Raw genomic sequence first — 26,975 nt, forward strand, 5'->3', positions numbered from 1 at the left:
ACATAGGCTACTGCCGAATCATGTAAATCTCATGTTATTTGTGTGATTGATTTCTGAGTGTGTCTTAATCCTAACACAACTCTCTAGTTTCTAGCAACATTGAGAATTTTTAAACAACAATAAAAAAAAGCAGGAGTTTCACAAAGTGTGGATTTCACAAACACAATTTCTGTAACATGAAGGCTTCAATGACTGTGAGCAAGTTTGAGAACTGTGCTCACCACCTCAATCGCCTCATGCTTCAATGACAGTATGGGATTCAGATTTTAGTCCAAGGATTGATGGTGCTATTATTGTTTTGCCCTTCCTCTTCAACATTGTCAAACCATTTTCAGCAAGAAATGAAAAAAGAAAAAGAAAAAGGGTTTTGGGGCATTTATGTAAGGGGCAAGACACACCCATGTGGGTTGTCTCCCCATTTTCATTTTTTTATTATATATAAATTGTAATTACTCTTTGTTAGTATGGAGGCATTTATGTAATTTCTTATATTAATCCCATACTTGATTTGGAAACATAGTTAAAAGTAGCTTTTTAATTCTTTTGGGTCACATCTCTCTACTTTTTTGCATGTTTTAAAAAAAAAAAAAGCTAATTAGTTAGTTTTTAACCTACTTCTCAAATACAAACAAATACTCTTTATCCTCCATCTCCAACTTAATATCACCACATTACTAATCTCCTTATTCAAACCCACCGTACTAGTAATCCCATCCAAACTAATTCGCCAAACAACGTGGCCTTACAACTGTGAAAAAGTATAAACTTCTAGTCTTGTTAACATTTATATTTTGTTTGGTTTGATTTTCAAGATTTATTTATTGATTTTCAACGTTTATACTTTGTTTAGGAGTGACCATTGGTTCAATGGTAAAATCTTAGCCTAATAACCATGAGGTTATGGATTCAAATCACAAGGCAACCACTTTGTGCACTATGCCAAAGGTTAGGTCTGTACCCAATATTTTTCCTTCCAAACACACATTAATGTGTACTAATTCAACGCTGTTTTTTTTTATTATTATTTTAAACATATAAACTAGTTTGATGAAAACAAACACTAAAAAGAGATTTTCAAAAAATCATATGAAAATTAGTGTTTTTCATTTTTTTCAACATATTAATTTTTAATTTTTTTTAAAAAAATTCAATAAACAAATTTTAAAAACAAAACCAAAGAGCATTACTTTTTTGTATTTCTACTATTATTATTATTATTTTTTTTTTTTGTAATGGGGGTCTTTGGGGCTTTGTCCTAACTAGTCCCTAAGGCACATGTAATCCTCCCATACCACACGTACTAGAGGTTGTTTTGAAAATAGGTTATTTTAGTAACTTTTTAATTTTTTGGGTAAAATATGAGGTGAAAAAACTTAATATATTTAGGATGATTTTTTAACTTTTTACGAAAAAAATGTGTAAAAAGTTCAGAGGAAAGGAAATCTTCGCCTTTTTTATGTAGTTCTTTGACTTTTTGACTATTTCAATAACTTTTTAGCTATTATCCAAATTTGTCCTAGGTTTATAAGTAAGAGAGTTCTTCGTAAGGGTATTAAACTTTTGGAGGTCAAGTGATTGCATAACTTTTGCATTAGAGTGAACTCAAAAAAATCTAGCGTTGAATTGGATTTAGTGTTTGAGGTAGTCATGTTTGTATACATTTACAAACATGAACGTGCATATTAGGAATCTGAAGACAAGTTTTATATTCCAGATCTTGATCTCCACCCACCATATCCACTTGAGATAGCAAGCGTGCCCTATCAAATGGGTACACTGTTCCCAAATTTGTTGAACATTTAGCTTGTTTAATTGATTTACATGGTGTTCATGGCTCCAATCACAAACTCCTATTGATGGAGTACTCCAAATCCTTTATTGACAAAGCTTATGGTTGATATACCTACCTTCTCCAGGATGCTCAACTCTTAGCAGGACTTAGTCAGGAAATTGTATGCCGACGTTCTTTTATGTTAAAAACAGGTTCACTACTCTCCACCTCATTCGTTAAACCATGAAAAGTGGAGAAGCACTTCTTACATTTGTTCGTCGTTATTGGGAAAAGCTATGGATGTTCAAGATCATATTCCATAAGATCAAATGGTGAAGGCTGTGTGTAGATTTTGGCTCCGCACAAAGCTCACTTGGTTAACCTTCACTTTCTTGATTTCTCTGGTCTGTGTGTGGCCACTTGTAACCTGAGCGAGAAAGTTAAATCAGCGAATTGTCTATAAGCCCCGAAAACTTTGCCCATAATTTGGCTCATGGCGGCCACCCACACATAGTGACCATCATACCTACACTGTTGAGGGCCCCTCCAACCGAGCCAATAGGGACCAAGTATTAGTGTTGCACCCAAAATGCCAATTAGAGAAATGTATTTTGGACGATTTTATAACCAATCTTATCATTTAATTAATAAAATGACAAGTGTATTTTTTGAGCAACAATAAAATGACAAGTGTATTCATCATCATATTTTCTTGTGTCTTATTTTTTGCATGATAAATCCATAGAATTAATGTTGAAAATAAATGTTCTTAAGAATTAACAATGTGAGACATACTTGGTACTTTATTATTCTGAAAGGCTCCTCCTAATCACAAGATTACTGAGCGTAGTAATTCAGATAAGCTAGTACATGTTATGCAGCTAGTACATGTTATGCTTGCTCAATTACGAGAGTGGCTAGTCTCAAAATTAATGTAGACACACTAAAGCAAACATCTAAATGCTTTATTAGAAAACAAGTTCATTGAAGGTGACTAATCATGGAAAGTTGTGAACCTTCCATATAGAACCATTCAGTCAAAGGAAGCAACAATTACATATAAATCACAATAGTATTGCATGGGAAGTTGTGAATCTTCATGCTTAAGCTACATCTTATAATGCACTAAACAAGAAAACGGGACAAAAGTCTACGTATAAATGCTCAAAGGCATATGATAAACATGCATGCTATTTTCTGAATGTGAAATGCAGTTGGGAAAGATACAAATATTTATTACTAATTGGAACAAAGAAGGGATGCTGTAAGTTGAAAGGCGGGCGGGTAGGGAAGTGTTGTCGTAGGATTAGGGCTTCATTTTCCAAATGGGCTTCTCCATTTTGTCAGATGCTACAAAGTTGCAACTAACTCTCACGATCAGGATAAATGCCATGTAACAACTACAAAGAGAACCATTATCTATTGTTTATTCGTAAAGAATCTAATAACCAGAAAACCACAAATAGTAGGTAAAAAAATCCCAAAGACATTAAACATTTAGAATACAAAAACTGATGCACAAGGACATAACTAATACATAAATTTTCTTGAGTTATATCATTTGGTATGAAGTGGTTACAATTACTAAAAGAACTAGAGATATTCAAAGGAAACAAAATCATTGAAAGTAACTTAACCTCTCTTTCTCGTTCAATTCTCTTGCAACAACAATCAATTTCCTGTGACAAAAGTTTTCAATGAGTTAAATTACTGGCAATTCTACTTGTGTAAATGGAATGACAAAAAAAAAAGACTTGCTTTGTTCTAAACATACCAATAATATGTGAAAGTATCAATCTAATTACATAGTCATTCGGTTTGAATGCTACATGAAAAACATAATCCAAATGACGGAATGGAACAGAAAGACCTACCTTTAGTCTCTCCCTCTCTCTCTCTCTCTCTCTATATATATATATACGTGTGTGCGTGCATATATACATATATTTATGTATATTCAAAACATGTAAACATGTGGTAAACATAGCGACAAAAGAGGCAAGAGGTGTACACTATTTGCTCAAAATTGGTAATATTAGCTCAACCATGCAATAAAATTGCAAACTTAATAATTTTTTCACTTAACTAACAAGAAAACTGACAAGTAAGAAAACAATAGCACCATCCAAGCCATGAAGCACTCTACATCACCAAACTAGATATACAATTTGAGGTTCCCTTCAAATTCATGAATGTTTGAACTGTATCCAAATGACAAATGTGTCATATTTGATGTTCTATACAGATATTTGGCCATATGACTAGATTCTAACTCGAGGCATTTATAAGGATGTTGCTAATATCACCTACTGAAAGAAAGTTAGCATTTCACATATATATAAGAAGGCAAACACATATACATATATTTATGCAGAAATATCTCTCTACTTAATTTATACATTAAGAAACATATGACTCCCCTAACAAAATAAGCGAGAGAGAAAAAGAGAGAGATCCACCAAGTGATGGTGCTCTTTGATATTTAACTCAATGGAGGTTCCAATTTACTAAGTGTACGGGGAAGAAATAATTCTCCTCGTATAATCCTGTTGACTAAGTCCACGCTTCTCCGTACGACGTCGCTTTGTCACCTGAAAATACAAACTTGAGCTAGCCGGCGGGTGTGTGCCGGAAACCTCTCCGATGCCTAAGTCAGAAACTTGACAAATAGACAAAGCTCAATGTATTCAGGAAGCAAAATTGTATGTTGTGTTATGTTATCTCCTCCAAGGTGATGCTTGTGAGCTTTTATTGGTTTCGAGTGGCCTAATCTTAGTAGGACTTTTATTCTTCCATGCAGAGTCCTCCTAGGATTCATACTCCTAAAGGATAATGCTTATCCTTTTACACCCCCCCCCCCCACTGCTTAAACCAAGTGGGATGGTTTTTACTACGGCCGAACTACCATTTGACCGAAGTAAACTGGCTAAGCTGAGCCATGAGGTAGGCCGAACTATCCTTAGTTCGGCCCTTCCTTTTACTCCTCATCTCGGTTCTCCCTTGCATGAACCATGAAGTGTTGGGACCGGGCTACCGAGTAGCAAGGTCTTGACCGATCCATCCAGAATACGTCATGACCGGACTAACTCGGAGACCGGACTAACTCAAGTTGTCCAAACCGAAGTAGCTTTACAATTCCTGAGCCGAAGTAACTTCATCTCTTTTGACCGAAGTAACTTTATTTCTCTTGGGCCGGAGTAACTTCTCGGCCCATTTTACCCAGTCCTTCGTACTTTGGGGCCATAAAGTCCATTTCATAGCTCGGCCCAATTTTCACAAAAAATTACCCTCTCAATTGCCCCTTAATTCCATTTGCACAGCATGATTGGGATTACCTAGTGACCAGCCGAGCTAACGTTTTTAAGCCTTTCCAGCCGGGATAAAAAATCGCTTAGCCTCTCCAGCCGAGCTTATTTTACTCCGGCTCTACAAGTTCGGTCAAAACGTCTCTTCAATCACTGACTGTAACGCTTCACTTTCCAATGACACGTGGCAGGCTCTGATAGGCTGTGAGCAGCTGTCATGCCGCCCTCGTACTACGAAAATTTTGAACAGTTCCCGCTTTTTTTCCCTCTTTCCCTTTTCACAAAACAGCCCTTTCATCTTTGGATCATTCACCTATCTTATTCATCTTCTCTCTTCGTGCCTCTGCTTTTCCAACTACCAAGCTTGTGTTCTTCATTTGCTGCCACTGTTTTCGTCTCCAGCTCCCCCTTCTTCAATCTGGTAAGCAGATCCATCTTCCCTGTTCTGTTTGTTTTGCATTTGTTCTATGCGTGTTGTTTACTATATTTTTGCAAAACATTTTCTTCCATTTCTGCTACATTTCTGTACTTTCATGAAAAAATTAGTAGAACTCATGCGTGTATGAACTATTCTGTAGAAAACTAGTCTTGGATCCAAAATCATGTAGCAACCGAACTAGGATACTGTTTGTCCTATATAGGTAGATCACTTTAGATAATAACCGAACTAGAACTCCAGAAATCAGTAGTTTCAGCAGGTTATCAACTCCTGAATAACTCTAACCGAGATAAGCCCACCGAATGAAGTTTGACTTTATTAAATAAGGAACCTCGGTCTTCAACCGAGCTAAGCCTTTGGGGCTAAGCCAGCTTTCCTAGTTTCTAAACCAAACTCAGAAAGCTGCCCCTAGAGGCTCAACCGAAATAACAAAACTCCTAGTTCAACCGATTTAGGCCTTCGGGGCTGAGCTAGCTTTCCTAGTTTTTTAGACCGAACTCAGAAAGCTGCCCCTAGACGATGAACCGGTCTAACAAAATTGTTTCCAAAGCCAGTATGCCGAGATGTCTGCCAAGATTGGGCTAATAAGGACTTCGCTCAAACCGAGCTACCAAGCATTTTGCTGAACCGAGATAAAATCCGTCCATAAAGCCGAAGTAGGACTTTTTACCTCGCTTTTAATTTGTAGCACGGTCCAATGATCTGTGCTTAACCCCTGTGTTTTCTACTTTGCAGACTTAGGTTGCCCAGGCACTCCTGCGTGCGCTCAACCGAGCTACTAAGCACAATTTTTGCACCGATATAACTTATTCTTAAATTATACGATAGATGGGGAAGTATAGATACCTAGTAAATACTCCGGGCGGCCTAGCTGAATTCAGGAAAGACTACCAAATACCTGATGACGTCCATCTGGTCCTGGCCGAAAAAGACGTCATTCCCTGGGACAATGAAGGCTTCGTCCCCTTCACTCTTTTATCCATTATAGAAACTGGACTACGATTTCTAGTCCAGCCATTGATTTGCGAGTTCCTTAGGCAAACCAGACTATGCCCAACCCAACTATCTACTAACTCTTACTGCATCATTATGGGAATAGCCGAACTGAACCGTCAAGCCGGACTAAACCTTGGCCTGGCCGAAATCTTCCATCAATATTCCATTGGCTCAAAAGAGGATGGATGGGTTTATTACCTTAGAATACGTCGCCGCCGAGAGAAGATAATAAAATATACACCGGACAAAGACTTAAACGACGACGATTTTTTCTGGGTCTCTAGGAACTTTGAGGATTTTCAAGCCCAAATTCCTGGCCGACCTATAAATTGGAAAAAAGGAGAGCCTGGTAATTTAACTTCGGTCTTCTTCCTTGCATTTCTTATTTCGGCTTTTTAATGTTTCAGCCGGACTAACAGTTGTCTTTTCTCGTAGATTTTGCCCACCTTCACTCTTTATACAGTTATCCAAACCTTGCAACTTTGCGAGCCGCACTACGATATCCTGAACGTAGCTGGGCCAAATTGCTGTAATTCGAGCCAACCTACCGATACAGTGGTCGCCGGAAAGCCAGAGTAACTGACTTCCTTCTTGAAGACGCCCCAGAACCGGACCCATCCTTGCCCGAGATTAGACTAGTCCCGCTTACAGCTGAAGAAGAGATGGCAAAAAAGAATAGAGTCAGGGCCCTTTTAACCGAGACAACCAGGCCCGAAGTAACGCCACCCAGCCAATCGCAGCCTGTTGTTGTGGCCCTCCCCTCTCAACAGCCGTCCTCTTCCCGCCGAACCAAGCGAGCTTGGACTGTCGAAACCGAACAAACTTTGGTTGATGAAGAAGAACCTGCTCTTCCACTGAGCTTACCACCGAGCCCCCAACCGGAGCCCTCTGACCGAACGACCGGTTGCTGGGCACCGAAACTTACTTTCAACAACCGAGACATCCAAGCCTCGGACTCAATTGTTGCTGAAAAAGACCATCAGTTGGCCTTCAATCTGGCCAAGGGTGTGTGCCTCCCCAAAGACATGGAGCACCACCAAAAACAACTGAACACCGAACTGAAGGCCATCCGGTCAACGACAAAATCCATGATTCTGGTAAGTGACTTCGGTCGCCTCTCTGTCTACTTTTCTTTTTCAACTTTTACTTCGGCTAAAGGGAAATCTTTGCTTTGTCAGGCCATTCAGAAAAACCAAATCACTCACAGGAAAGTGCTGGAGCTTAGAAAAATAACGAGGCAAGCCGCGGTAGAAGCTGAAGCAAAAGCGACCGAGCTAGAGGAGGCCAGAAAGCAAATGGCCGAGTTACAAGGTGAGATCGGCAGACTGACCGGGCTGGTTAGTTCGGCCGAAGCTGAAAAACAGAAGGCTGTCATTGCTCTGAAGGACAAATACCTGCACGAGCTGGTAAAGCTTGAAAAGAGGAAAGATGCCGAAATATCCCAGGCGAAGGAGAGCGCAAAAGAGGCCGAAAAGAGAGGCTTCAAGAAGGCAGAAGATGTATATGTCAAACAGTGTGAGGCCGCCAAGGAGCTGTTCTTTAAGTGCGGCTGGAGGGGAGCCGTTGAGAAGCTCGATCATGATCCGCAGACCGAGGTTTTCAACCCTCCAGCCTACTTTATACCGAACTCTCTCATGGAATATGCAAATGCCATGCAACAGCAGTTTCTTGAGGGCTCAGACTCTGATGAAGACTCTGCCCCTGAAGATACTCCGGTTGTGCATGTAGATCAGGCAGTTCGGTCGGAGCCCATGGTGGAAGATCTAACTATTGAACCACCAGGTGAAACCGTAGTTCCGACCAAAACCACTCTTGCGACTGAAAACGTCCTTCCGCCTGAAACCGGTCTTCATGTTGATGCCGATGCTGCTTTTGACGCCGAAATTGAAGATCTTTTTTCTTGATTTTTTCTCTTTTTTGTTACCTTTTGTCTTTGTAACCGGGCTATGCCCCTCTGAACTTGCTTTTCAATGAATGAAAATTTTGTTTGAACTTTTATTCCGGTTTTGATGTGTGCTTGCACTTGTAATGTCTTCTATTGTTCCAACTGCTATTCCGGTTTTAAATGGTTAAACTATGCTTATCAGCCAACCACTCCTTAGCCGACATAATTACTTCGGCTGAGGAGTACGATGAGTTGGTTTTGTAGCCAACCACTCTTTAGCCATACCCATACTTCGGCTGAAGAGTACCAAGAGTTAGTTTATTCCAGCCAACCACTCTTCAGCCGTACTCATACTTCGGCTGAGGAGTACAAAGAGTTGGTTCATTTCAGCGAACCACTCTTCAGCCATACCCTTACTTCGGCTGAAGAGTACTAAGAGTTGGTTTATTCCAGCCACCCACTCTTCAGCCGTACTCATACTTCGGCTGAGGAGTACAAAGAGTTGGTTTATTCCAGCCAACCACTCTTCAGCCATACCCTTATTTCGGCTGAAGAGTACAAAGAGTTGGTTTATTCCAGCCAACCACTCTTCAGCCGTACCCTTATTTCGGCTGAAGAGTACAAAGAGTTGGTTTATTCCAGCCAACCACTCTTCAGCCATACCCTTACTTCGGCTGAAGAGTACTAAGAGTTGGTTTATTCCAGCCAACCACTCTTCAGCCATACTCATACTTCGGCTGAAGAGTACTAAGAGTTGGTTTATTCCAGCCAACCACTCTTCAGCCATACCCTTACTTTGGCTGAAGAGTACTAAGAGTTGGTTTATTCCAGCCAACCTCTAAGTTAGTTTTTTCCAGTTAACTTAGAACATTGTTTGGTTATTCCGACCAAACGTCCTGCAGCCTGGATCCTTATCCTGGGCTTAGGAATGGTGTTGGTTTATTCCAGCCAACCACTTCGGCCATACTCATACTTCGGCTGAAGTGTACAGGAGTTGGTTTATTCCAGCCAACCTCTAAGTTAGTTTTTTTCAGCTAACTTAGAACAAAAGGTTTGCAATATTCCTATCTTTACTAAAACTGACTTTTACAAAGATCAACTCATGCTGAAAAAGAATTGGTTGTCTTATTGAGAAAAAAGAAGAAATTACATGTTTGAAAGAAAAAAAAGCTAAAAATAAAACAACTTGAGATTAGCCGTGTTCCATGGCCTAGGGATTGCTTTGCCGTCCTTGTCTTCTAGGTGGTATGCCCCTTTGCCTGCTAATCCAACCACTTTGTAAGGACCTTCCCAGTTTGGCCCTAACTTGCCATCTCCTGGTACCAAGGTGTTTCCCATTACTTTGCGCAGCACCCAATCGCCGATCTTGAATTGTCTTGGATGCACCTTTTTGTTGTATTTTCTAATTAACTCTTGTTGGTATGAAGCAATGTGAACCAGTGCCCTTTCTCTTCTTTCTTTCGCAAGGTCGAGTTCCAATGCAATGGCTTCTTCATTTAAGTCTGGATCAAAATTTTCACTTCGAATTGTGGGGAGGCCAACTTCCAGTGGGATTACTGCTTCTATTCCATATGCTATGGAGAATGGTGTTTCTCCTGTTGATCGTCGAGGTGTGGTGCGGTAAGCCCATAAAACATGAGGAAGTTCGTCCGCCCACTTGCCTTTTGCCTTCTCTAGTCTTTTCTTAAGTCCATCCAAGACGACTTTATTTGATGCTTCTGCTTGGCCATTTGCTTGAGGATATGCCGGTGTAGAATTGTAGAACTCTATCTTGTATTCTTCACAAAAGCTTCTGAAGATTCTGCCGTCGAACTGAGTGCCATTGTCTGAGATTAGGGCTTTTGGTATGCCAAACCGAGTGATGATATTCTGCCAAACGAACTTCTTCACATCTTTTTCTTTGATTGATGCTAATGCTTCTGCTTCCACCCACTTTGTGAAGTAGTCTGTTGCTGCGATAAAGAACTTCCTGTTGCCAGGTGCTGTTGGAAGCGGTCCTACTATGTCCAAGCCCCACATTGCGAAAGGCCATGGGCTGGTCAATGGTAGGAGTTCTCTTGCTGGTTGATGAATTTGGTGTGCGAATTTTTGGCATTTCTCACACTTCTTTACATATTTCTCTAAGTCTGCTTGCATGTATGGCCACCAGTAACCTTGTGAAATGGCCCTGTAAGCTAGCGATCTTCCGCCTTGATGGCTTCCACACACCCCTTCATGTATCTCGTACAAGAAAGCTTCTACTTTGCTAGGATGTACGCACTTTAGGTAGGGTCCTGAGAATGACTTCTTGTATAATGCTAAGGATGGGGAGAGCCAAAATCGCTGCGATTTCGCTCTTATTCTGTTGGTTTCTTTTTTCTCTTCTGGTAGGATGCCGTCTTTTGAGAACAGGATGATGGGATCCATCCAAGAGGGGCCTAGTTCTGTGCAACATACCTCTTCTGCTTCGGGGTCTTCTATGCTTGGTCTAGGTAGGTAGTCAATTAGTAGTGGATGAGGTATGGAGGAATCTGCCATTGAGGCGAAGCCTGCTAGTTCGTCTGCTCTGCCGTTTTCCTCCCTGCCGATTTGCTCTATCCTTACTACTTCAAATTTCTTGATTTCTGTTCTGACCAACTCTTGATACTTGGCCATCCTATCATCCTTTGCTTCATAGTCGCCAGAAATTTGATTTACCACCAGCTGTGAGTCGCTGTAAACCATTAGTTCGGTGGCCTTCATGTAGTATGCTGATTTGAGTCCTGCGAGAAGCGTTTCATACTCTGCTTCGTTGTTTGATGCTGGGAAGCCAAGGTTGACTGCTTGCTTAACAACCAGGCCGTCTGGGGAGATGAGGACTATGCCAAGCCCTGCACCATGCCGGTTGGATGCTCCATCCACAAAGAGCTTCCACATCTCTCCAACGAACAACTTCCAGCACGTGGAGGGGTCAGATGATGTCGTGGGGTCAGATGATGTCGTGGGGTCAAGAATGGTGTTTTCTTCAAGGTCCATGCTTGTTGTTTGCCCCTCGCCATCTGATTGTACTGTTGGTGAGCCTTGGTTTGTTTCTTCCTTGTTATCCTTAGTCTAGTCTGCCTTGGAGTTTGACTGAGTACCTTCTACTAGGGGTTGCGCTATTCCGGCGTCAACTTCCGTCCCTAGTTCGGTTGTGTCAGTTAGGTCGATTGGGCAGATATGATGACTTCCAGGAGTAAACTCTGCGACGAAGTCTGCCAAAGATTAGGCTTTTATTGCGGTCCTGGGTTGGAACTTGATGTCGAATTGTCCCAACTCTACTGCCCACTTCAAAATTCGCCCAGAAAAGTTCGCCCTCTCAAACAAAGCTTTTAGTGGGAAAGCTGTGAGGACGACTATGGTGTGGGCGTGAAAGTAGTGTGCCAATTTCCTGGAGGCCATCATCAAGGCTAATGCCAGTTTTTCCAGTGGCAAATACCTTGTTTCGGCTCCCAGCAATGTCTTGCTGACATAATAGATGGGCAAGTGTTGAATTCCTTGTGCACGAACCAACACTGCGCTAACTGCGTGCTGAGAGACTGCCAGATACAAGAAGAGTTCTTCACCAGGTACTGGGGTAACGAGCAGTGGTGGGGAAGACATATACTCCTTCAAGCTTTCCAGAGCTTGGTCGCATTTTTCATCCCACTCAAACTTGGTTTTTAAGGCATGAAAAAATGGTCGTAGTCTGTCTGACGACCTGCTTATGAACCGGTTGAGTGCAGCTGCCATGCCGGTGAGATGCTGCACTTCTTTTACTGAGTTTGGTCTCTCCAGATCTTGGATTGCCTTGATTTGAGAGGGGTCTGCCTCTATACCCCGGTTGGTCACGAGGAAGCCCAGGAATTTGCCAGATCCTACTCCGAATGCACACTTGGACGCATTGAGGCGCAACTTGTGCTTCTTCAGGATCTGGAACATCTCGCCTAGGTCCTTAAGATGGTCATTCTCATCCTTGCTTTTGACCACCATGTCGTCAATGTAAGCTTCCATTGTTCTGCCTAACAATGGTTCAAACATCTTGGTGACCATCCGTTGGAATGTTGCCCCTGCGTTCTTCAGGCTAAAGGGCATGACCTTGTAACAGTATAATCCTCTTGGAGTTGTAAAAGATGTGACCTCCTGGTCTGGTTCATGCATGGTGATTTGGTGATAGCCTCTATATGCATCCAGAAAGCTAAGTCGGTTGTGCCCCGCCGTTAGGTCCACTAGTTGATCTATCCGCGGTAGAGGAAAGCTGTCTTTTGGGCACGCCTTGTTGACTGTTTTGTAGTCGACGCAGACTCGCCATTTGCCATTTTTCTTTAGCACTACGACTGTGTTGGAGATCCATCTTGGGTAGTGCACTTCTCTAATTGCTCCTGCCTCCAGCAGGTTGCCTACTTCTTCCACCATTATTTCGGCGTGGTGGAGTGCCGATCTGCGTGTGCGCTGAATGACTGGTCTGGCGGATGGGTGGACATTGAGTTGGTGACTGATGAAGTTTGGATCAATACCTGGCATGTCGGAGGGCGTCCAGGCAAACACTTCAATGTTGGAGGTCAAGAATTCCAAGACCTCTAATCTCTCAGTGCTGGACAACGACGAGCCAAGCAAGAAGAACTTATCTGGGTTCTTCTCATCTATTTTTACCTCCACCAAGTCCTCCACCGCTTTTTGATCAGCCTCTTTGCCGACGTCCGCGAATAGTTCATTGCTTTCAGGTTCCTCCACCGAATGAACGTATCCTTTGGCAACGCGGCTGCCGTTTACCGTGACGAAACATTGCTTTGACATGATCTGATCTCCATAAACTTCTTCAATTATTCCGGTGTCATTGGGGAACCGCATTACCTGGTGGTAGGATGACGCCACCGAACGCATGGCGTGCAGCCATGTTCTGCCCAAGATGATGTTGTAAGTGGAGGGGACCTTCAATACCCAGAACTCCACTTGTTTTGTTACGCTTCCTGCTCTGACTGGAAGAATTATTTTGCCGACGGGCCACTCTGGCATGGAGTTGAATCCAATTAGGGGAGAGACTGCAGGCGCCAAGTCTTTGTCTTGTAGCTTCAGTTGTTTAAATGTGTCGTAGTACATGATCTCACATGAACTACCCTGGTCAATCAGAATCCGCTTGACGTCAAAATCCTTGACTCGGAGAGTGACGACTAGAGCATCATTGTGAGGACAGTATATTCGATCCAAGTCCTTATCCGAAAAGGACATGACGTTTGTTGCCTCTGTCTTTCCCTTCTTGATGGCAGGTTGGGCACTTAATACCTCTCTAAAGTGCTCAGCCTTCTTGATTGATCCCCTGAGCTCGCATACACGCTCAGGTTCAAAGACTCCATGTATTACATTGATAATGCCTTGAGGTGGGGCGTCGATTGGCATTCCGTTGGGGTTATTGTGATCCTGGGGGGCTGGTTGCGTCCCTCCTTCAATGTATTTGTCCAAGTGGCCCGCTGCCACTAACTCTTCCAGGTGTTGTCTCAATAGTGTGCAATTCTCCGTGCGGTGTCCCTTTTCTTTGTGGAAGGTGCACCGCGACCTTTCGTCATAGTCCTTCTGGGCTTCTCCTAGCTTGGCTGGCCACTTGACGAAAGGCTCATCTCTTATTTCGCTAAGAATCCGATATATCGGTTTCTCGAACACCGTGGTTATGGCAGTGCGGATTCTCAACCATCTTTTATCCGGGTCTTCTCCGTTATCTCGTCTGCCACGCCCGTTTTTGCTTTGACGATCTACTGTATTGACCTTCGCTGAGGTCTTCTTTTCTGGTACTGCGGTCGCACTAGATTTTGCTTTTGCTCGTGCGCCATCCTCTTCTACCCTGATGTGCTGATGCACTCTTTCCATCAGGGCTTCCGTAGTGAGGGGTGGCGTCATGGTGATCGAGTCCCTCAGTCTGTTCCCAACTGGAAGGCCTCTTTTATACTGTGCAATGGCGAGATTGGTGGGGCAGTCCCCAATCTGATTGAATGTCTCCCAGTAGCGACTATTGTAGGATCTTAGGGTCTCTTTATCGCCCATGTCGATGGAGAGTAGCTGGTCGATCTCCACCGGGGTTTTAGTGTTCGTTCGGAACCTTGTTACGAAGGCTTCTGCCAATTGCGCCCAAGAGGCTATGCTGCCCTCAGGAAGTTTCTCGAACCAAGTCAAGCCTAGGTCGCCAAGGCTAGACGGGAAGAGTATGCACATTAAGGCCTCGTTTCGTCTGTAAACGGCCATGACTTGGCGAAAGTGGCTCAAGTGTGAGTATGGGTCCGTCTTCCCTTCATATGTGGTGAATTTCGGCTGAAGGAAGCCTGATGGTAGGGGCGCGTTTTTGATCGCTGGAACAAATGGTGAAGTCTGTAGTCTTGCCAATGCTTTGTCCGTTGGTTCGTAGGCTGGGCACGGTATCGGCATTCCAACCTCGACGCTTCCATGCGTCCGAGGAGCCAACCGCTGTAAGGCAGAAACTCTGTGCGGATCCCGCGCCCTGGCATCCTCCTTGCATCGTGCTTTCTCTTTGAGCACGGTTCGTAAGTCGGATGATCTGGGTAATTCCGTCTGTCTAGATCTAGTTTGATGCGAATGGGAGGGCCAGTATGTGCTTCTTTCAGTGTATGATCTTTCAAACTTCGTCCTCTCAGACCTGGAGTGACGAGTTTTGGAAGACCATGATTGAGTATCGCCTGTCCTGAGGCTTCTACTCTCTCCTTGTGAGGGTGTAGTATTCCTACTACGATTTTCTGAGTGGCGAGGGGGCGTCTTGTTTTTGCGCCCCTCTCCTGTCGCCACTTCTTTTTTCTTCATCTGGCGTTTCAAGGCCTCCATGTCCGCCGCCATCTTCCTTATCAATTCATCTTGCTCTTTCACGCGATCTTCCAGAGCTTGAGGGTCAATCCTCCGCCTTTGCCTGTCAGGACTTTGCGAACGAGAGTGACGGGGGCTGTTAGTTCGCCTCCCCCTTGTATCCCTCCTGGTGTTATGTCGTTGGGGCTCCAAGTCCGCCATGGGAGGGACAGAGGGTAATCCTTCACGCCTTGCGCCCCCTTCTGGAGTTAGCCCGTCGACGGCGGACTGCGGCAATTCTTCAATGTGTGCCATTGATCGTAAAGGGGAGAAGCTTTAATCAAGAGGTTTTGTTCTGTCTGTATCTTCCCACAGACGGCGCCAATTGTACGGGGAAGAAATAATTCTCCTCGTATAATCCTGTTGACTAAGTCCACGCTTCTCCGTACGACGTCGCTTTGTCACCTGAAAATACAAACGTGAGCTAGCCGGCGGGTGTGTTCCGGAAACCTCTCCGATGCCTAAGTCAGAAAACTTGACAAATAGACAAAGCTCAATGTATTCAGGAAGCAAAATTGTATGTTGTGTTATGTTAACTCCTCCAAGGTGATGCTTGTGAGCTTTTATAGGTTTCGAGTGGCCTAATCCTAGTAGGACTTTTATTCTTCCATGCAGAGTCCTCCTAGGATTCATACTCTTAAAGGATAATGCTTATCCTTTTACACCCCCCCCCACTGCTTAAACCAAGTGGGATGGTTTTTACTACGGCCGAACTACCATTTGACCGAAGTAAACTGGCTAAGCTGAGCCACGAGGTAGGCCGAACTATCCTTAGTTCGGCCCTTCCTTTTACTCCTCATCTCGGTTCTCCCTTGCATGAACCATGAAGTGTTGGGACCGGGCTACCGAGTAGCAAGGTCTTGACCGATCCATCCAGAATACGTCATGACCGGACTAACTCGGAGACCGGACTAACTCAAGTTGTCCAAACCGAAGTAGCTTTATAATTCCTGAGCCGAAGTAACTTCATCTCTTTTGACCGAAGTAACTTTATTTCTCTTGGGCCGGAGTAACTTCTCGGCCCATTTTACCCAGTCCTTCGTACTTTGGGGCCATAAAGTCCATTTCATAGCTCGGCCCAATTTTCACCAAAAATTACCCTCTCACTAAGCGACAAGCCAAACCAAAAAAAACTAATCAAGATTAAGGTGCTTGTAACTCTGGTAGAGCAAGTCGGAAATCATTAGAAAATGTTAGAATTCATTTGGAGTGCCATAAATCCACATTGATAGCATGATTTGCATATTTGTTGAGTGGAATCCACAAATTTACCATGGCTCCCAACCCTATTTGCAAATTGAGAATTGAGAGCGGGAGAGCAGGACCACCCAAACGAACTTTGGGCCCTTGGCTGCACACAAATGCATTTACCTTAAGGCTACAGTTATTTTTTCCACCTCCATTATTCATATAAATGTAATTTATAAGCAGTGAGGTGGAAATGTTAGTTGTGAGGTGGAAAGTTAGTTGTAAATGTTAAAACCAAAGTTTAATTTATAAGCAGTGAAGTGAGGAGTAGGATTAATTCAAACCCACCAAAAGACAAACCCAAGATACCACCCTTGGGCCGCCTCTCATCCCCATCCCAAAAGGGTTTTGATAGAGAGGTTACATTACAAGAAATTAATGTTTTAGAGACTAATATTTAGAGACTAATTAAATTTGGTCTTTAAAAATGATAATGTACAGGTGCAGCCTCAGGAATGGGCTGTCAAACCAACTGACTCACAAGCATGTCTGAGTAACAGCACCAATTCTGTTAGTTAGATTCTTGAATTAGTTAGCATACTAATATAACGTGATAGATACAGACAGATACAAATCTGTCATTCATGTATTAGGTATACATAACCAATTTAGTTGAGTAATGCAAATATGAGAATTCACTCTTTCTTCATGGTATCAGAGCATTGAAGCTCTTGCCAGCAATTCATGATCCATCAATGGAGGACAATGCTTCTGCTTCCCTCCCTTCCAATCTCACCCTACACGTTTCAAATTTCAATTCATTGGTGACTGTAAAGCTCAATTCAACCAACTACTTGATATAGAAGAATCAAATGCACAATGTGCTTTGAGCCACAGGTCTTCTTGGTAAATGGATCACATTCATGTCCTTCTTTAGATATTATTGATTCTGATGGAAAATCAATCTCTAATCTTAAGTATCAGCAATGACAGACAATTGATGCACACCTTCTCAATTGTCTCACTGCAACTTTGTCATCATCAATCTATTCATCTATTCTTCATCTTCAACATGTTGAAGAAGTATGGCACGCTTTTGAGAAGTGATTTACTTCAGTTTCTAGATCACACATACACCAGTTGAAAAACAAACTTCAAAGTATCAACAATAAATCTTCTTCAATTGAAGATTATCTTTCTCAAATCAAAATCATATCTGATCAATTGGCCTTGGCCTCTGCTCCAGTTGATGATGAAGATCTAGTTCTTCTGACTTTGAATGGCTTACCAGAACAATATGACTCTTTCAAAACTTCTATTCGAACTTGATGTGAAGCAGTTTCGATGGAAAATCTGTGTTCTCTGTTATGTTCAGAGTCGATTCATATTGAAAATGAACTCAAACATTCCTCTGGACATGATCTCCATGTGGCCTACAATGCATTAACAACTAAAGGATCTTCATTCTTATCTTCTTCAAATCCTAGTTTTGATTCTCATTCTAATATTGGATCACCTCGTGGTTTTTCATCTAGTTCGAGAGGTCGCTCTCAATATAGAGGTACTAGAGGTGGTAGATTTACCAATTATAGAGGAGGTCGATTTAACAATCGCAGTCAAGGTAGACATTCTTTCTATGACTCATCTGGTTCTGGTTGTCAAATCTGTGGCAAATTATCACATCTGGCTTTTGATTGCTAGTTTCAAATGGATCCTAATTTTCAGCCTACTTTTTCTTCTTCTTCTTCTCCTCATCACCAGTCCTCTGAAGTTACACCTAGAGCCTATAATGCATCTGTTTCTCCTCACAATTTTCCAGATTCTTCTGCTCCTCCATGGTATCTTAACTTTGCAGCCACCAATCATTTGACTAATGATGTGTCTAATCTTAATCTATATCAGGTTTATCAAGGTCAGGAACAAGTTCAAGTTAGTAATAGTTCCTCCTTGCCTATTTATCACATTGGTACTGGTCTTCTACCTACTCCTCACTTCGGTTTTCATCTTACAAATCTTCTTCATGTTCCTTTCATTTCCACTAATTTACTTTATGTACATCAATTGACCAAGGATCATAACTGTGTTGTCATCTTTGATGCTGACACATTCATTATTCAGGACAAGCACATGAGCCAAGTCCTGCATAAAGGCACTCATGTCTATGGTCTCCATCAGTTTTCACCTTCATCTTCTCTGTCATCATCTCATCCTGTTGCACAGGCTCATCAATCTACTCCTTCAGTTTCTGATTTGCTTTGGCACCAAAGGCTTGGCATCCTTCACCACAAAAGTTGCATCATTTAGCTGTGCACTTACCCAATAAAATTTCTGTAAATAACATGCTTTCTTGAACTGATTGTCAGGTGTCTAAGATGCATAGATTACCTTTCAAACTGTCTAGTACTTCAGTTGATTGTCCTTTTTCCTTAATTCATAGTGATGTTTGGGGTCTATTTCACTCTGCTAATACTTCTTGCAAATTTTATGTGTCGTTTGTGGATGATTTCAGTAGATTTACTTGGATTTACCCTCTAAATTACAGGAGTGAAGTTTTTGATAAGTTTTTAGATTTTAAAGCCTATGCTGAAAATCAGTTTAATACTACTCTCAAAATTCTTAGAACTGATTGTGGCACTAAATTTGTTAATTAGAAGTTTGATTCCTTTTTGCAAACTCAAGGCATTATTGATCAAACTAGTTGCCCCTATACTCAGGCTCAAAATGGAGTTTCTGAAAGAAAACATAGGCACATTATTGATACTGCTATCACTTTACTCCATCATTCTTCTGTTCCTTTACTTTATTGGTTTAATGCCACAACTGTGGTTATCTTTCTTATCAATCGCGTGCCTAATAGTGTCATTCACAATAAATCTCCTTATGAAGTTTTGTTTCATTCCATTCCTGATTTTTCTTCTTTCAGAGTTTTTGGCTGTCAATGTTTTCCATGGCTCAAACCATACACTTCTCACAAACTTTAATCCAAATCTGTGGCTCGTGTTTTCTTGGGCTATCATCCTACTATGAAAGGGTATCGTTGCCTTGATACTCTCACTGGCAAAATCTATGTTTCTTGACATGTGCTCTTTAATGAATATTGTTTTCCCTTCTTTTCCAATTTTTCTGCTGCTCCTCTTTCTTCCTCTCTTGTCCCTCATCTTACATCTTTTTTCTAGGGTCCTCCTTCTGTGTCTTCTTCAGCTCAGACCTCAGCTCAGCCCTCTTCTTCTTCATCACTGTCCTCCTCTTCATCTCAGTCATCTTTTTCTTCCACTTCTCTGCCCACAGTTCCTCTGTGTTCTCCTCTTACCTCTCCTGCTATTTCTATTACTTCTCTCACTGTTGATTTACCTCTTCCACCTCCTCTTGCTTCTTTTCCTGCTCCCATCTCTCATCCCACGGTCACTAGATCTAAATCTAGACATCCTCTTTGTCTCACTGCCTGCCCTTCTCTTCGTCAAACTGAGCCTCTTTCTGTTACAAAAGCTCTTCAATCTTAGTTTGGGTTGCTGCCATGCAAGAAGAATTTAAGGCCCTTCAGTATCAAGGCACTTGGGAGTTGGTCACTCTTCCTTCTCATAAAGTGGCCATTGGGTGCAAATGGATATTTCGCATTAAAAAGAATTCAGATGGCATTATTGCTAGGTATAAATCAAGATTGGTTGCCAAAGGATATTTGTAACAAGAAGGGGTTGATTTTCATGAAACATTCAGTCATGTGGCCAAACAACCTACTATTCATATTTTTTTGTGTTTGGCTCTCCATTTTGATTGGCCTATCAAGCAATTGGACATATCCAATGCCTTCCTTCATGGCCACTTAGAAGAGGTTTATATGCTGCAGCCTCCTAGTTTTGTTCAGAATTCTACTCAAGTGTGTAAGCTCAAAAAGGTTCTATATGGCCTTAAACAAGGCTTTCATAACTGCCATTCTGATCCATCTCTGTTTATCAAGCAAACCCCTACCAGTCTTACCATTCTTTTGGTTTATGTTGATGATATTTTATTGACTGGAAGTGATCCTGCTCTTATTACTCAACTTCTTACTCAAATGCATCATTTCTTTTCTATGAAAGAACTTGGCTCTGTGTCCTATTTCTTAGGTATTTCTGTTCATGCTCAAGCTAATGGCTATTTTTTTGTCTCAAGAAAAGTATGTCGCTGATCTTTTGTTTAAAGCTAGTCTAATTGACTGTAAATCATGTTCTATCCCATTGGCTGTCAAATCCTTTGCTTCACCCACAGATTCTCTTCCTTTTTCTCAACCCTCTTCCTACAGAACCATTGTAGGTGGTCTCCAATACCTTACCATCACTCGTCCTGATTTGGCCTTAGCTGTTAATATGGCATGTCAACATATACACTCTCCTTCCAATGCTCATTTTCAAGATGTCAAATGATTTCTTCGGTATGTCAAAGGGACTCTTTCTCATGGCCTGTATTTTTCCTCAGGTCCTTTTTCCCTTCATGCTTTTTCTAATTCCAATTGGGTTGGTGACTCTGTGGATAGGAGATCCACATCTGGCTACTGTGTCTATCTTGGTCTTAATTTAATCTCCTGGTCCACCAAGAAACAAGCCACTATTTCCAGGTCCTTCATTGAGGGTGAGTATAGGTCCTTAGCTCATGCTGCTGCTGCTGAGCTCACTTGGTTGCAGCATCTATTAAAGGATATGAGTCTTCCTGCCCTTTCAGTTCTCATTTTGTGGTGTGACAATCTATCTGCTATGGCCCTTGCTTCTAATCCTGTGTTCCACTCTCGCTCCAAGCATATAGAAATTGATTGTCATTTTGTTCATGAAAAAGTGGTGGCTAAATAGCTTGATCTTCGTTATGTGCCTTTTGCTGATCAAATTGAATATGTGTTTACTAAGCCTCTCTCCGCTTCTCGCTTTCACTATCTCAAGGACAAGCTCTTGGTCCTTCCTTGCCCCAATAGCTTGCGGGGGGCTAATAATGTACAGGTGCAGCCTCAGGAATGGGCTGTCAAACCAACTGACTCACAAGCATGTCTGAATAGCAGTACCAGTCCTGTTAGTTAGATTCTTGAATTAGTTAGCATACTGATACAACGTGATAGATACAGACAGATACAGATCTGTCATTCATGTATTAGGTATATATAGAAATATCTTGTAACCAATTCACTTGAGTAATGAAAATATGAGAATTCACACTTTCTTCAAAAAAATAATGTTCTAGGGACAAATTTAAACTTATGATAAATTACTTTAAAAAATGACTTGATATTCTAGCTTTTGCACTTGGGCAATATTTACGTCACTTTTTAGACCAATATTTACGTCACTTTGTTGAGAATACATTATTGGCATTTAGGGACCAAATAATGGAAAATTACAAATCTCCCCCAGATGCAAATACACATCTATTTTTTCACGTTTGTAAATACGATGCTCGATGGAATGCTCTCTCATCATCGAAGAAATTTCTCTCTCTATCTCGAGCTCCATCTTAGATTTTCCCTCTCTCTATCGCATATCTTCATTCCAACTAAGATTTGAGATCTACAAGCTTCAATCCACAGTAGATCTATCTTTTTCTTCAAATTTTCTACAGATTTGGTGAGTCTCTCTATCTCTCTCTCTTTCTCTCTCGGCCTATATATATATATATATATATTGTAGATCTATGAAGAACACAATAAGTAGTTCACATTTTTGTTCGATTGCCCTACACATTGTCATGGATGGATCTCTCATTATCATCTTGTATCAAAACCACTACAACAAACTACACATTTGGCGACGAAATTTGGCGACCAAAAAAATTTTAGTCACCAAAGTTCGACTTTTGGCGACTAAAAATTGATTTAGTCGGCGTCGGTTACATGTTTTAGCTACTATATTATTTTAGTCGACATATAATGTTTATTGGCGACCAAAAAATACTTTAGTCACTAAATACAATGTAATAGGCGACTAAAATATTTTTAGTCGGTGTTAGTTGACATTTTTCGCTGCTAATTCTTCATTTAGTTGCCGTATACTGTTATTTGCCGACAAAATAAATTTAGTCACCAAATAATGGGCACATTTAGATGAACTTTTGGTGACAAATAATTTAGTCGTTGTATATTAAACTTTTGCTGACGAAAATAAACATTAGTAGCCAAATTTTAGGTTTGGCGACCAATGTTTTAGTCACTGTTAATGAGTATTTGGCGACATATAAGGATTTGGTTGCTAAAGATTCCAAATATTTTTTAGAGGGAAAGGCATTATATTGGCGCCCAGTTTCCTATTTACACAAAAAACACTTTTTTCAGTTCTGTTATGTCTCACACACGAGACATAGAGAGCAGTCAACACCAAACCTCACCACCGCTCACCACCGATGATCATTACCATCACTCGCCACCACAACCACTGCAAATCAGCACCACCACTGATCACAGGTATTTGTCTCTCACACTGTCACTCTCAGTTTCTCTCCCTCTCTGTCAATCTGGGTCCCTCTCCCTCTCTGTCGATCTGGGTCTCAGTCTCAGTCTCTCTCTCTCCCCCTTCCCCTATTTCCCCATTTCTCACACTCTCTGTAGGGTTGTATATGATTTTTTTTAGTTTCATTTTGTGTTAATTTCGTAAATGGTTTTTTAGGGTTTTTTCTAATTTCAGAAAAGGGGTTGGTTGAAGTGGTTTTATTTCGGATGGTGGATTTTGGATTGTTGAATTTTCAATACTGCTATTATATGTTTCTTTCTGTGTTATAATAGAATTGTGTTTGGATTGGATAGGCGCCGTATATGTAAACCGTATAATAAATTATTAGGTTAATGACATAGATTAATAAGTGGATGAGTAAATTAAAGATTTTAGGGTTTAAATATTGAGGTTGGTTTTTGAAAGAGGGGAGAGGTCTCTATCTATTCACAATGATCTTTGATTTGATAAGGTACAATACTTGATCTACTACTTGTTCTGCTGTCTTTGTGAGGATACCCCTGCTGTTTAGTTAGTTCTACTTAGTTTAATCTTGCTGGTGTTTTGATAGCTCTGTTGTATCTTGCTAGCTCTGTGTATCTGTTGGTTTCTCACCAACAGTTCCCCCCTTTATTGTTGTTTGTCTGCCTTTCTTGAAAGGTTTTCTCTCATCAATAAAGTTTTTGGTTGATCAAAAAAAAAAAAAAAAAAAAAAGGTACAATCAATTAACATATTATTAAAAGATTCATTCACTTGGCCTACACAATAAACCATACATTTCTCTCCCCAACTATATAAATCATAACTAAAGTTATTCACCCAAAAAAAAAAAAAAAAAATTCATAACTAAAGTATGCCAAAATTAAATGAATTTTCTTAATCACCAAGTGTAAATTGTATACTTTAAACTAATCAAATAATACCTTTTATCCCTCTAGTTTGAAGTTGCCGATATTTATCATTAAAATTAAGAAATTTTTTATAAGTTATAATTTTTGTTTTAAAACTATTTCTAATTGTAATGATAAATACTAACAACATTAACTATGGAATCACACTGACACAATTAAAATGTTAGAGATTAAACAAATACAATTAACCCATGAAAAAAAATTTACGATGACTCGGTGACTAAAAGCACTGAAGAACAAGCCATGTTAATCCAAAAATATTTAATTAGGTTCATAAAGCACTATAACTTAATCTCTGCACAAACAAACATGCGCAAATTGATCTCCAAACCTCTCTCTTTGACTTCTCTTTTTTCTTCTTTTGCACTTTTAAAGGATCATGGTTGCTCCAACTATCTCATATCCATTCACTTTCATTAAGTAATTAATTATTCGAATATCTATTAAAATTAGTGTTGCCTGTACACCTGGTAAGTGAATTGTTAAAATTGAAAGAAAGTACAAAATTTTATTTAGAATTTTTTGTTAAAATTAAAAGAAGATACAAAAAGACAAATTTTTAAAAATTGTGATATAACTTTATTAAGTGTTCTAACCTATAGTATAGAACACACCCCATGAACACCTAAACAATCTGACTTTAATCCTATTGTAAAGAGGAGGCATGGAATTGGAGGGGAGAGGGGGTGGGAGGTAGGGGGGAACATGTTCCCATGTCGCATGATCATCCTACTATGCGAAATGATGATACTGACAGCAATGGAGCTGGAATGACAGCCAATCACGATAATTTGGGTGAACTGCCTATCATGTTAGATGAGATTTACATGAGTAGTCTTATGGATGATCATATCGACGAAGAACGTAATAGTTTGGAGAGGCACAATTTGTTGAAGTTCATAAAGTTGTTCGATGATGCTCAACGAAAAGTATATCCAGAGTGTGAAAAGTTCTCCATCTTGTCCTTCGTTATTAAGATGCTTCACGTCAAGGTGTACAATAAATGGGGCAACAAATCTTTCGATACGGTTATGCAAGTTTTCAAAGACATTCTACCAAAGTGTGATGAAACTGTTCCATGGACCCTTTATGAAGCAAAAAAGTTCTTACATGAATTGGGTTTGAGATACGAGGCCATTCATGCATGCAAGAATGATTGTACTTTATTTTGAAAGGACAACACACAATTGGAGAATTGCCTTACATGTAACAAGTCTAGTTAGAAGTTGAACGACAAGAAGGGTAAAAAAAATTCGTCACAAAATATTGAGGTACTTTCCTTTGACACTGCGGTTGAAGAGATTGTACATGTCGAAAAAGACAGCTACATATATAAGATGGCACACAGATAAGCGTGTGGTTGATGGAGTATTATGGCATCCAACTGATGGTGAGGCATGGGAGGACTTTGATAGGCAGCATCCTACGTTCTCTGCGGATCCTCGAAATGTAAGGCTAGGGCTTGCCACGGATGGTTTTAATCCATTTGGAAATATGACTACATCGTATAGCATGTGGCCCGTAATCTTACTGCCTTACAATTTTCCCCCGTGGAAGTGTATGAAAGATCCATTTGTCATGATGTCATTGCTTATTCCCGGACGATCGACACTTGGAAGAGACATCGATGTTTACTTGCAAGTAGAGGAGTTAAACAATTTGTGGGAGCATGGTGTGCAAACATATGATGCCTCAAACGGCCAAATATTTATAATGCATGTAGTAGTCATGTGGACCATCAATGACTTCCCTACATATGGTAGCATGTGTGGTTGGAGCACAAAAGGTTACTTGGCTTGCCCTAATTGTAACATGGATGCATCAACTCAAAGTTTGCGAAGTAAGATAGGGTATATGGGTGCTCGTCGCTACTTACCTGTGAACCATCATTGGTGAAGAAGTAAACTCTTCAACGGTGAAATTGAGAATCGGTCCAAACTTGTGGAGTTATCGGGAGAACAAATACTGGAGAAAATTAATTTGGGGACGTACAAGCCTTATGGAAAGCATCCAAACAACCGAAAAAGACAAAGGAACGAAAATCCAACTCCAAATTGGACAAAAAAAAAAAAGCATTTTGTTCAACCTACCCTATTGGAAAACACTAAAGCTTCGACACAACCTTGATGTCATGCACATAGAGAAGAATATATGCGACAATTAGTTAGGACTAACGAGGCTATGCTTGGAGGGCCTGTGCAATATCGATGGATGTATCCTATTGAGAGGTATAACTATGAGTCTGAACTTTTTTCATTTAAATATAGTTCAATCTCACCATACTGACGAACAGGCTGATGTTGACATGTAGGATGCTCGGACTTCTGAAAGGATTTGTGGGCAATAAAGCTCGATCAGAAGGTTCCATTGCGGAGGGCCACATATCGAAAAAGTGTACGACGTTTTGTTTAATGTATTTACATGGAGTTGAAACGGTGTTTAACCGAGAAGAAAGGAACTATGATGGGGGTGCCAATGACTCAGGTTTGGCGATTTTCACTCAAAATGTTCAGTTGTTTGGTCTACTCACAAGGGCAATTGACATGTCCGTAGCTAACCACGAATTGGCTCATTGGTTTGTCCTACACAATAGCTTGGAAGTGGACGAATATCTAGAGTATGACTGTAACAAAATTTACACATTATTTGGGGGACAATTTTTTTTGTTTTTTTGTTTTGAAGTCTTCATTATTCCAATTACTCATGAATTACATTGTATTAACTAGGGAACACAAGCTCTTGTTGCAACAACAACATGGAAGTGCATGCGACATTGCAACGTGATAATGCAAAGAATTTCCTAAATGGTTCAAAGATTGCGTAAGCTAAAATTCCTTATAGTATAATTTACAGATAACGTTAAATTATTCTAAGTTGGAATTAACATGACATACTTTCTTGTGTAGATGAACCAATTGCAAAACCAAAAGTCACCCGAAGCAACCGATGAGATGTGAGCATTAGCCAATGGTCCTAATGCCTTAGTCAACACATATTCGGGATGCATTTCTAATGGCGTCCGATTTCATACTATCGATCGTGACAACTGTCGTAAATGTCAAAATAGTGGATTGGTAGTGGAAGGGGACCACCAAGGCCAATTGATAAAGTTCTACAGCTACCTTTGTAAAGTGTGGAAAATGACATTTGTTTGGACATTGGGTTGTTTTGTTCCAATGTGAATGGTATACACCGGTAGTAGCCGAACTTTGCGTGTCGA

General features: G+C 40.8%; 1 long non-coding RNA gene across 1 annotated transcript in view; it reads right to left on the reverse strand.

Moving 5' to 3' along the window:
• Nucleotides 1–1,682: 1,682 nt before the first annotated feature.
• LOC145792126 (uncharacterized) overlaps nt 1,683–26,975 on the reverse strand; it is a 76,212-nt gene continuing 50,919 nt past the window's right edge. Inside the window, exons 2-3 of the long non-coding RNA XR_014331270.1 lie at nt 3,409–3,450; nt 1,683–2,198 (exon numbers count right to left, since the gene is read on the reverse strand). This is a non-coding gene — a long non-coding RNA (uncharacterized LOC145792126). The remainder of the gene's footprint in view (nt 2,199–3,408; nt 3,451–26,975) is intronic.

The sequence above is a fragment of the Camellia sinensis genome, chromosome 6, assembly GCF_055761805.1.
Source record: "Camellia sinensis isolate YWXY chromosome 6, ASM5576180v1, whole genome shotgun sequence".
Classification (NCBI taxonomy): Eukaryota; Viridiplantae; Streptophyta; class Magnoliopsida; order Ericales; family Theaceae; genus Camellia; species Camellia sinensis.